The 11,161-nt window shown below is 33.1% G+C and overlaps 1 protein-coding gene across 1 annotated transcript in view; it reads right to left on the bottom strand.

Moving 5' to 3' along the window:
• CDH12 (cadherin 12) overlaps positions 1 to 11,161 on the bottom strand; it is a 254,478-nt gene that overhangs the window by 184,559 nt on the left and 58,758 nt on the right. The window lies entirely within an intron of this gene.

Here is an 11,161-nt window from a genome sequence, read left to right as displayed (position 1 = left end):
CTTTTCAGATTTGCAGACAAACAGCTTGCTCTAATTCCTTCTATGTATTTGAAATCTTGTAATATAGAAAAGTTTTGAACCTCTGCTAATTTCTTCAACACATGTATAATTCACTAATTATAGCATGTAATAATATACACATAAATAACATGAGAGAGGCCCAAATAGAAGATAAATTTTCATTGTAATACTGTAAGTCAATGTTTTTCAAACTGAGGTCCAAAAGTTGATAGAAGAGGAACATAGTCTTGGAGATCTAGAAGTTACCCAACAGTGTATATATAATATAAATACTACATTATTTATAGTTCTCTAAGGATATGTATACTCATATATATTTATAAATAATATAATCACTATTTAAATAACAGAGCATATATATTCTTATAAATATCATTTTTTATTCAGGTGCTGATCTAAAATGCTTTAGCCTATGCCTAATCATTTGTATAAGGTCATCTGATTTCAGTGTCCACATCTTAAATTTAAAAAGCTCATTCCAGGAGCACCTGGGAGGCTTGGTTGGTTGAGCATATGACTCATGACTCAGGTCATGATCCCAGAGTTTGAGGATCAAGCCCAGCATCAGGCTCAGCGTTGAGCATGGAGCCTGCTCTAGAGTTTCTTTCCCTCTGCCCAGCTCCCCTACTTGTGCTCTCTCTCTTTCTTTAAAATAAAATAAAATTACAAAAATAAATAAAAAGCAAAAGCTAATTTCAGTCAACAGATCAACCAAAGGAAAAACGTGAAGCTTTTAGTGTTCATAGTCATTTAGGCTGTGCTTCAAAACTTGCATATAAGCACACAATCCTTGGAAAATTTGGGGAAGAATGAGTCCTGATTTTGTTTTTTAATGTTTCAACTTCCACAAAAAAAGCTTTGAAATATTTTAAATTATATAAGTATCCTTTTGCAAACAGGTTCTGTGTATTACTATTAGTAAAACCAAAACACACAAAAAATAAAGACAACAGTGGCTATATCTTTGCTATTAAACTCAACATTCTGATTTTAAATTCTGTAAGATAACATTAATGTTATTAAAATTAATCATTATTTGTATTTATTTCAAAATTTGCTCTGAAAATTCACTTATATAAGAAAATAAGCAAAGAATTGATACCTGGGCAAGTGTTACCATTGAGATAATGAGAAAATAGAAAGAGAACACACAATTTTAGTTTTTTAAAGTTCCTGTGTATTTTACTCAAATCTAAGGAAAATTGCTATAAATGACAGGAGGAAGGTTTTTCCTCCTAAGTTTTTACAAACTCTCATGAAGTAGAGGAAGTTTCAAGTGTAAAATCAAGCTGTAGATAAATGTACTTTGAACTTGAGAATTTCAAATTACACATTTAATCCATACTATGAAAGATATTCAACACAGTGGGTATTGCTTTTTCTTTTAAATGTATCTAAAGATATGAGCCAGGCAAAAGCTCAATGCAAAAGCAAAGACTTTATAAATTGCATCCATTTTGCCAATGGCTCCAAAAAATATGTGGTGTTATTGTGGGAAGCGCGTGAAAATTCTAAGAAGGTTTTACAGTGTGATCCAAGTAGAGTTACAAAAAAAATCCACATTTAGCTAAAATCAGAACTGTATTCTTTTCTAACAGACACAAGAATAGAAAAGCAAATGTGTGTGAGGCTCTATCCAAGATTGAAATTAAATTCAGTTACTGTTCCTCCTCACTCTTCTACTTTTCCCCTTCTAATTTAAAGCTGAGTTTTGTAGAGGTTAAAGCTTCAGAAGAAATATGTGAAAATACGTTAAAACTTGAACTGGAAATGAAGTTGATTAATGTAAAACTCTTGGGAAGATTAGAATTTTTATAGCCGTTCATTACATGACAATACCGCGTAGAAAACTACAATATCTGGCATTGACATGTAATATTTTTTTTTAAGTTTTTTCTTTTTCTTTTTAAGTTTATTTATTTATTTAGAGAGAAACAGAGAGCGCTAGGGAGGGAGAGGCAGGGACAGAGGGAGAGATAGAGTATCCCAGGCAGGCTCTGCACTGTCAGCAAGGAGCCTGATGCTGGGCTCAAACTCACAAACCATGAGATCATGACCTGAGTCAAAACCAAGAGTTGGAGACTTAAATAATTGAACCACAAAGGTGCCCCTGACAGGCAATATTTAAAATTAGTTATTCAGTGTTGATTGAACTGGCACATGAAGTATAGGTGTTTTTGCAGCATCAGTTCTAATATTAAATAAGTGATGCCCTGATGTGGGAATTGTAGACACATAACTTCTTTTATCATCTTTGTACACTTTTGATTATATTCAATATATGTAAATTCCTATAAAGAAAAATATATAACTGAAAGAGTACACACATAGAAATATATTTATATGTACTTTTATATTTAGTATTCTCTGATTATATATACATATAACATGATATAAAACAAGTCAACAGTTTCAATAACAAAATACTATGACCATTTTTCAGTATCACTTGAAATTCTTAAACAAAAATTTTTTTAAGTAACCTCTGTCCCCAATGTGGGCCTCAAACTCAGGATCTCGAGACTGAGGGTCACATGCTCTACCAACAGAGCCAGAAAGGCCCCCTTCTACAGAATTATTTTTTTTAATTTTTTAAACAGTTTTTCATTTTTGAGAGAGAGAGAGAGTGTGAATCGGGGAAGGGCAGAGAGAAAGGGAGACACAGAATTTGAAGCAGGCTTTCGGCTCTGAGCTATCAGCACAGAGTCTGATGCGGGGCTCAACTCATGAGTGGTGACTTCATGGACTGAGCTGAAGTTCCATGCTTAACTGACTGAGCCATCCAGGTGCTCCCAGAATTATTTTTTAATGTGTCTATTATTTATTCAAGGAAATTGAATGATTTAATGAGCATTGCCCAATGTAAGACCCTACCCCTTAGGGACCCTAAAATCCCAACCATTGTTTCACTCCCTCACTCCCATTCTAGTAAGTAATTAAAGGTTGAGCAACCGGTCTCTGGAAAGACCCTAAGAATGTAATTCGGTAACGAACATTGTGACCTTCTTGTTTTTCAAGATTCTGTTAAGCAACCCACCCTTTTACTAAGACCTGGCTGAGGCAAAGTCCACAGGTGAAAGTCACCTAGCCACTGACCCACGGTATCTTATGTGTCTTACTATGATTGGTCATTTTAAAAGACTAAGAACTTTAAAATGATAGGTTCCCAAAAAAAGTAATGTCTGTGTATTACAATGTAATTGGCTATAATGAAATGCTGTACATTGTAATTGGTTAACTACATGATGACTTATTTTGTCTTGCCAAAACCTTTAAAAACCCTGAGCCTCTGCTCAGCGGGGCTCTCTTCCGAGGACTTCCAGCTACTCGGGAGGGGCCGTTCGATGGAACTAAAATAAACCCATTAACCAACTGTTTGTGTTCATGGATTCTACTCTCAGTGACTTGCATGGGGAAAAAAAGGTCTATCACTATTTTTTCATAAATAAAAAGATAAATGTGTGTGTGTATGTGTGTGTGTTCTTCTATAAACTTTAGCTTATAGAAGTGTTTAGCTCCTATAAAGGGTAATTATCAAGACCAAAACCATCATAATTTTTATGAATCAAAAAATTTGAAATTTCAGTGATTCCAGAAATTGATCTTTGTAAATGGAATTTGTTTCTTAAATCTTTCAGCAATGGCATTCAGGCTTAGCTTACACTGTGAAGTTATTTCTTAGTGTTATTTGCGTAAAGAAGGAGGGAGGTTTTCAGAAGAAGGATTTTCATGACTTGCCTCATCTTTGGGCTGTGTTAACTATGACAAAGCACATGGTGTCATTTTATACAAGGTTTTAAGCTATACATGCAGAAAGCTAGTAATTCCACAAGGATAAAGTTATTTTCATTTATAGCAATTTAAAAATAACAGCAAGAAATGTTTCTTATTCCAATTACTTTTTTAAATATTTATATTCTTTTGAGAGAGAGCACAGGCAGGAAGAGGAGCAGAGAAAGAGGAAAGAGAGAATCCCAAGCACCATCTGCACTTTCAGTGCATATCCTGATATGGGGCTTGATCTCACAAACGGTGAGATCATGACCTGAGCTGGAATCAAGAATCAGACACTTAACTGACTGAGATCTCCAGGCTCCCCTCCAATTATTTTTTTAAAAAGCTGTTTCTGAGTAGGTGCTGACTCTATTTACTGGCTGAAGCAACCAACTCCTAGAATATTATTCTTTTAGTATTGACATTAAATTTTTCTCCCAGAAACAGAGCTCTATAAATGTTAGATGTAGAAATTTTCACTGTCCAAGCAGTTGTTTTGTGGAAGTGGTGGTGGTGTTTTCTGATGTTTTCCAAGTCATCTCAGATGGAGCATGAAAATGTCATCCCAAGAGGGGCTTTCACAAGATACTGAGGACCAGTTTTGGAGCAAGCAAATCTGGATTCCAGTGTTTCAAAGATTTGAGAAAGCTAATTTAAAGTTAAATGTTTACTAGCATCTCTGTGATTCTATTTTAGGAACTGCTGCACAAAATAAGGGATTTATTCTTATTTTTCTCTGGATTGAAAATACATATAAAATAGAAAATGCTTTTTATATTACTGTGTCCAGCAGTGATGTGATTTTCATTGCTCTTTGCTGGGATAGGGGGTGGTTACTAGGCATGGGGAGCATGTGAGGTGTGTCAGAAGGAGAAACTTCTGATTTTGAAAAGGTAGTTTCTGCCTGAAAACTAAAACCTGTGTTCAACAGATATTTGATTAGGTGTGTGCACTTGCAGATTATTAATCCTGTGCCCATAAGTACTGTGGCTCCTCACACTGTTTTAACCTGCTCTCCACATCACTCTCATCAAGATTGTGGATTAATATTATCGTTCCTATATTATAGATAACCGATGGTCTCAGGAGGCGAAGAAAAATGGTCTGGGCACTCTACCATCTTCCTTTACCAAAACTGTTTTAAAAAGAACTTCACACCAACAGAATAATTAGAAGAATGATACAATGAAAATATATATTCTTACTATCTAGATTAAATAATTATTAATATTTCTCCTGTATTTGTTTCATTTATACATATAGACTGAAGCACCAACTTCATGAAGATAAGCCCCTTTCCTATATAATCATGATGTCAAAATCTAATTTAAGAAAATTACTTAAAATACTTATTACCACCTAATAACCAGCCCAAATTCACTTTTCCCCACTTGTCTCTTCAAGTATCTTTTTTAGCTCTTTCTTTATATTTGAGCATAGATCAAAGCAACTTTCAAACACTGCATTTGGATTTTGCATCTTTAATTTCTGTAAGTTTGGAAGAATTATGCATTTAAACTTTTTTGTAATGTTTATTTTTGAGTGAGAGAGAGAGAGAGGGAGAGAGAGAGAGAGAGAGAGAGAGAGAGAGAGAGAGAGAGAGAGAAGAAGAGAGAGAGGGAGACACAGAATCCCAAGACAGGCTCCAGGCTCTGAGCTGTCAGCATAGAGCCCCATGAGGGGCTCTAACTCATGAACCGGAAGTTCATGACCTGAGCTGAAGTCAGATACTTAACTGACTGAGCCACCCAGGTGCCCAGGATCATGCATTTTAATATTTACTTATCATCATCTTTTTTCCAGGGAACCAGCCTCCATTTTGAATCTGTCTATTGAAACAAGAAACTTCTTGATATGTCTTTAAGTTTTTATTATTCTGCCTTTGCATAGCTCTTCAGTCTCAAAATATATATGACTAAATGTGGCAGCATGAAAATATGCCCTACTGAATACAGAAATCCTTGTAACATGAGTTATGGCATCTTCTGCCAGTCATTTCCATAAACACACTCAATGTAAGGGAAAGGTTCCTTGTACAGGATATGCCTCAGTAAATTTTGGTATAATAATGGCATATAAGTTGTAGTGCTCATTATCAGTTTTTGAATAATTACAGAGCTTGTAGAATGGTTTAATATTATTGTTCAACAGTTGGTGTGTGTATGTGTCTAAAGTAATACTATAACTGTTTTACATACAGGATCTCTCATGAACTAGTCAAAACTAGTAGGAAAAATTTTATGCAATTTTCTTTGACTGAAATAATTTCATTATGTACCAAAAACAATCAATCAATCAAACAAGCAAAACTACTTTTTCAATATGCTCCTTGATTTACTTATAAAACATTAGTATATCATTTTTTATAGTTGCTCAGTTTGCAGTTCATGCTTATTCTGTTCTAAGAAACATCACGGTGGCCATTGTGTTATCTACAAAGCCATTAGATTACGTTTAAGGCATTGCTGACTGACAAGCAAAGACAATATCCAAAGAAGATCTATAACTCTGCCTGAATAATGTTATAATGCAAAATTTCAACGTGGAATTTTTCTCTGATGTCACTGAAGATCCCAGAATATTTGACATTCTATTCCATCCTACTCCCTGAAGGGACTCATTTGTTCTTCCTCTCGTGATTGTTGCCATTTGAGCAAGAGGAATACCATTTTACAAGGTTGGAAATTACCTTTAACTACCCACAGTAAGTTGAAGACTCTCCCACCTGCGTTACAGACCCAAAGCTATTTATCATCTGGAAGCAGTTCACCTTCTATGCAAGGAAGTTGAAATCCATTTCAAAAAGGCCCACACCTTCCCAGAGGTATGCCAAGGCAGGGCAAAGGAGAACAAAGACTATTTGCAATTCTTGGGAGCAACAAAATCTGATGTGTTAGGATATATTATTTATCCTGATAAAGAAAAGAAATATGCTATTCATCCGATGTTTTCTTTCATTTTTCTTTTTCTCCTTAAATATTGCGTGTGTGGTTACATATGAGAGGTATCCTAACTCATCTTTTAGATTGTCATATTTTACAACTTTAGCTCACCCAGATTACATTTTATCATTTGAGAGTGTCACAACATATTAATAAGTACTTCTGGAGAATTTGAGAGGTCATTGGCGTGATGTCCAGATTTGGGAGAAAAAATATGGGAGAAGGTTAAAATAATTTCTTCACTCCATTTCCAAGCTATAAAACTCTTTTCACAAAGTCAGGTTTTTCGTAACAAAACAGTTCATGACAATGAACTGTTCTTATCAAATGTTCAGTAATAGAATCTCTATTTGAAATGAAAGTGAATTTCTGTATGATTTCAAATGTGATTATTATTTTTCAGAGGAGCACATAGATCTGTATAATTTATTCTATATAAAGATGAGTTTTAAATAATAATTATACATTATTATGGTTAGATATCATTCATTAATTTATTGCTACTCATTACTACTTATCTATGTCACTTATTAAAGGTAATTAGTCTTTACTGAATACCGGACACTGTGTTACACATCTTATAAACCTTATTTGGTTATGAAACTAGCATGCTAGCATGATAAATATAAGTAAAATTTTTAAATAAAATTCTAATATTTCACAATGTAAAATTTAATTTTCAAAAGCTCTATGTTCTATCCTAACTTCTTTGTATATGCATTTAAGAACTCTAATATGTCAGACAGACCCAAATCATAACTCTAATGTAAAATATGGAATGGTCTAAAATCCATCATCATAAGTCTCCAATATTTGGGGTTAGAATCCCAAACCCATGACTTATTACCTGGATGTTTCTGTAAAAGTTACTAAATTTCTTCGGATGTCAGAATCCTCATACATAAAATATGGATTCTAATACTTATATCATAAAATTTGGAGAATACTCTAAAGAATTTAACTTCAAAATGTCTATTTCCCTTCATTTCTCTACATTTACATCCAAATGAGCCCAGTATAGCAATATTTGTTTCCATTTACATTAATTTATATTCATAGATACAAGAAAACTAATTGGATCCAAAATAATGATAGAAAACATTATCAAGCTTCTCATTTTTCCAGGCAATTTTCTAAAGGTTTTATGCATCTGAAACCACTTTAATACTTAGAACAGCCCTACAAGGACAACCCTACTATTATCAGCCTCATTTTGCAGATGCATAAATTGAGGCACAGAGCAGCTGAGTTGACTCAGGACACACAAATAGAAAGACACAAAGCTAAGATTCAAATCAGGTAGTTTAACTCCATGTATCTTTGAGACTAGCTTTTCAATTAAATTAGTTCTCTTTTAATTTGCTGCATATAAAGTCTATTTTTTTTTTCGTAGCTCTCAAAACTGGGTCTTTCTTAAGAGGAAAAGACAACAAACAGTGAAATTTTGGTCAGAGGATTAGATTAGCCACAAACTGCCCAAGTATCAGTTGTGTAATATACATCAGTCTGTTTGAGCAAACACAGGCTGTATTATAATGGACACATTAATGAGAATAGTTTTATTCAAGAATGTTTTGGACTGCCCATTAGTGATTGCACTAGCTGCTGGAATCAAGAACGTAATTTACTACTTATTCTTAAGGAGACAGGAGTCCAGTGGGGAACAATATGGGTCATAGCAAAAAAGATACTCATTCAAAACACTGTCTTTTTATAGTTTCCTGTCTCTCAAATCACACTTGTCTATAGAAATTTTTCATATGCATTTACTATACTATATAATTAGAAAGCACATTATATTTGTGCTTTTATTTAAAATACAAAGTGATATTACATTTATAGTTAGAAATCATCTCAACTGTGTCAATCATATATTTGGAAGGATTAATAGTCAACTAGAAAAAAGGGAAAAGTATTTATGTTAAATAAAATATAATTTACTACTCTATCAGTCTAATATTTCAATGAAAATTTTCTAAGGTTCTGCACATTGTGTATATCAAAATTTTCTTTGAGGCATATAGAAATCCATTATATTAAAAACATAATTGAATCACTACATTTCATTACAGAAATAGTCATTAGCACATGTGATTTCTCACAATGACCTAATAACCAAATTAGTAGGCATATGTATGTGTATGGTGATATTTACATGTGTGTATATATGTATATATATACACATACTTATATGTCAGAGGAAAAAGAGAGGAGGACAGAGTATTTGTATGTGTTTTCATGTGCTCACACATGCACATTTTGGCAAAATAAATAAAAGGTTAAACAGATATACATTCTATAAAATGCTTTTAAGAACACAATCTGAAAATTACATTATCTGCTTATTTCAAAGGTGGTTTGAAGGTGACCCATTTTCTGTAGCATGCATTTCTGTGGGGATTGCTTTATGTGTTAAAGCACAAAGCCACCTCACTGAAGTCTTTTATTTCCTTTCCTCACTTTACAATAACTTCTTTAAATGGATTTTGAAAGTATAATATCACAAATATAGAAAAAAATAAATCCAAGTACTTAACCAGGTTGCTTTCATTGTATTGTGAGTCAAGCTGTTTCATGTCAAATTTACTTGTTAAGAATTCATATCTCTCAGCCTTATATCCTATAATGGTGTCATAAATATTATCTTATTTGCATGATAATTTATACATTAAGTATTTTTTGCCTAATAGTATGAAAATGAGTAATCTTAATGCTAAATTGCAATGTGTTAATGAGAGATAGAAACAGTAACTATTCTAAGAAATGCAGTTAATTGCATCTTATTTCTAAATACAGGTTAACCCAAGATGTTTCTCTAAAATCTCTCATTATAAGCACATTAAGGAAGGAATCAATCTTAGGATTCACTTATTTCCCACTAGGGATAACAAGATTCCCAAGAATCTTCCAATGAGATAATAATTTCACGTTGACTTTGACTTTAAAAGGAAATAAAAAGTAAAAAAGAAAAAAGAAAGATAGACAAAAAAGAAAAATGCAAGCAGTTCTCACAGATCCTGGAATCTCAATTTTGACTGCTTTCCACAAATACATATTATTGGATGTGCAGTGAAATAAATCGATTTCAAGCTATTGCACTTTTAAAGGTCAAAGTTTTTTTTTTTTTAAGGAATTCAGGATTATAAAAGCAGATGCTTAATTTGACACTGACTGAGACCTAAAATGATGAATAAATCTCTCAAGGTTTAATTGGTTTTCAGAAGAAATTGAATTGCTTTGTTATTAAGATTTCCTAAAAATTCATGGAATCCATAGAATTATGTTTGTATATGTGTGTAGCACATTTTCCTAAAACTGATATGAATATTATAGATTTATACTTGAATTATTTACAAAAACAGTTTGTTTACGGATCTCCTTTCACTGCATTTAACAATTTTTCTCTCTCTCTATATATATATTTATATATATCATTGGTTGCTGATTAAGAGAAGCTATATACAAAATTTCTGAGACTAATCAGGGTCCAATCATACTTCATTGTATTATTTTAGATCATAAAAATTGTATTTATTCAATACAGATGAATCAAAATCAAGCCTTATTTATCAATTAGAGTTGAACTCCAAAATATGGTGGGGAGGTCAGGATTCTGCTATATTGCATCTTGCCCAAGATGTCTCTCCTCTTAGCGTCCATTCCCTGCATAGTCCCCAGGACTGTGAAAACTATGGATTTAATTCTTAAAGTCCTGTTGAGTGGGCCAGACCTAATCACATGCAACCTTTAAAAGCGTAAGAATTCTTTCCCCAGTGTAGAAAGTGAAAATTAGAAACCCATGCTCCAGCTGGCTTGGAAGAAAACCAACACCTTATTTAGAATTGTGGATACAGAGGGGCAATCTTTAAGACCTGAGGGCAGTTCCAGATCCCCACTAGCAGTTTAAACAGGACCTGAGGTCTGAAATAGCAAAGAAATAAATTCTGCCAATGCTCTGAATGAGATTGAAAGCTGATTTTCTCCCCCTCAAGAGAGAAAAATAGCCCTGCTGACACCTTGGTTTCAATCTTGTGAGGCCTTGAACAAAGAACCCCTTTATTCTGTGTTGAATTTCTGCCTAAAGAAGTGTGAGCCTCAAGCTGCTCAATTTGTGGGAATATGTTATGCAGTAATGGAAAATTAATACTTGTAAGTACTTACAGAAATCTAATATTATTATTACTTCATTTTTTTTCTTCTCTTATTTTTTTGAAATTTTATTTTATTTTTTTACTTTATAAAGTTTAATATTTTTTAACATATGCAATTATTTTCCATCATTTACAATACAGTAGTTGCAATGACACTCCAAACAGAAAAGCAAAGTAAAAAATCAAAACACCAACTTCTGTTTCATGTAATTAGACTTATACAGAAATTAGAAGGTTAAGTAACAACTAGTTAATCACCTAATTTCACAGCTA

Source organism: Suricata suricatta, chromosome 6 (genome assembly GCF_006229205.1).
Source record: "Suricata suricatta isolate VVHF042 chromosome 6, meerkat_22Aug2017_6uvM2_HiC, whole genome shotgun sequence".
In the NCBI taxonomy this organism is placed as follows: Eukaryota; Metazoa; Chordata; class Mammalia; order Carnivora; family Herpestidae; genus Suricata; species Suricata suricatta.
This window is presented reverse-complemented; position numbering and strand designations above follow the sequence as displayed.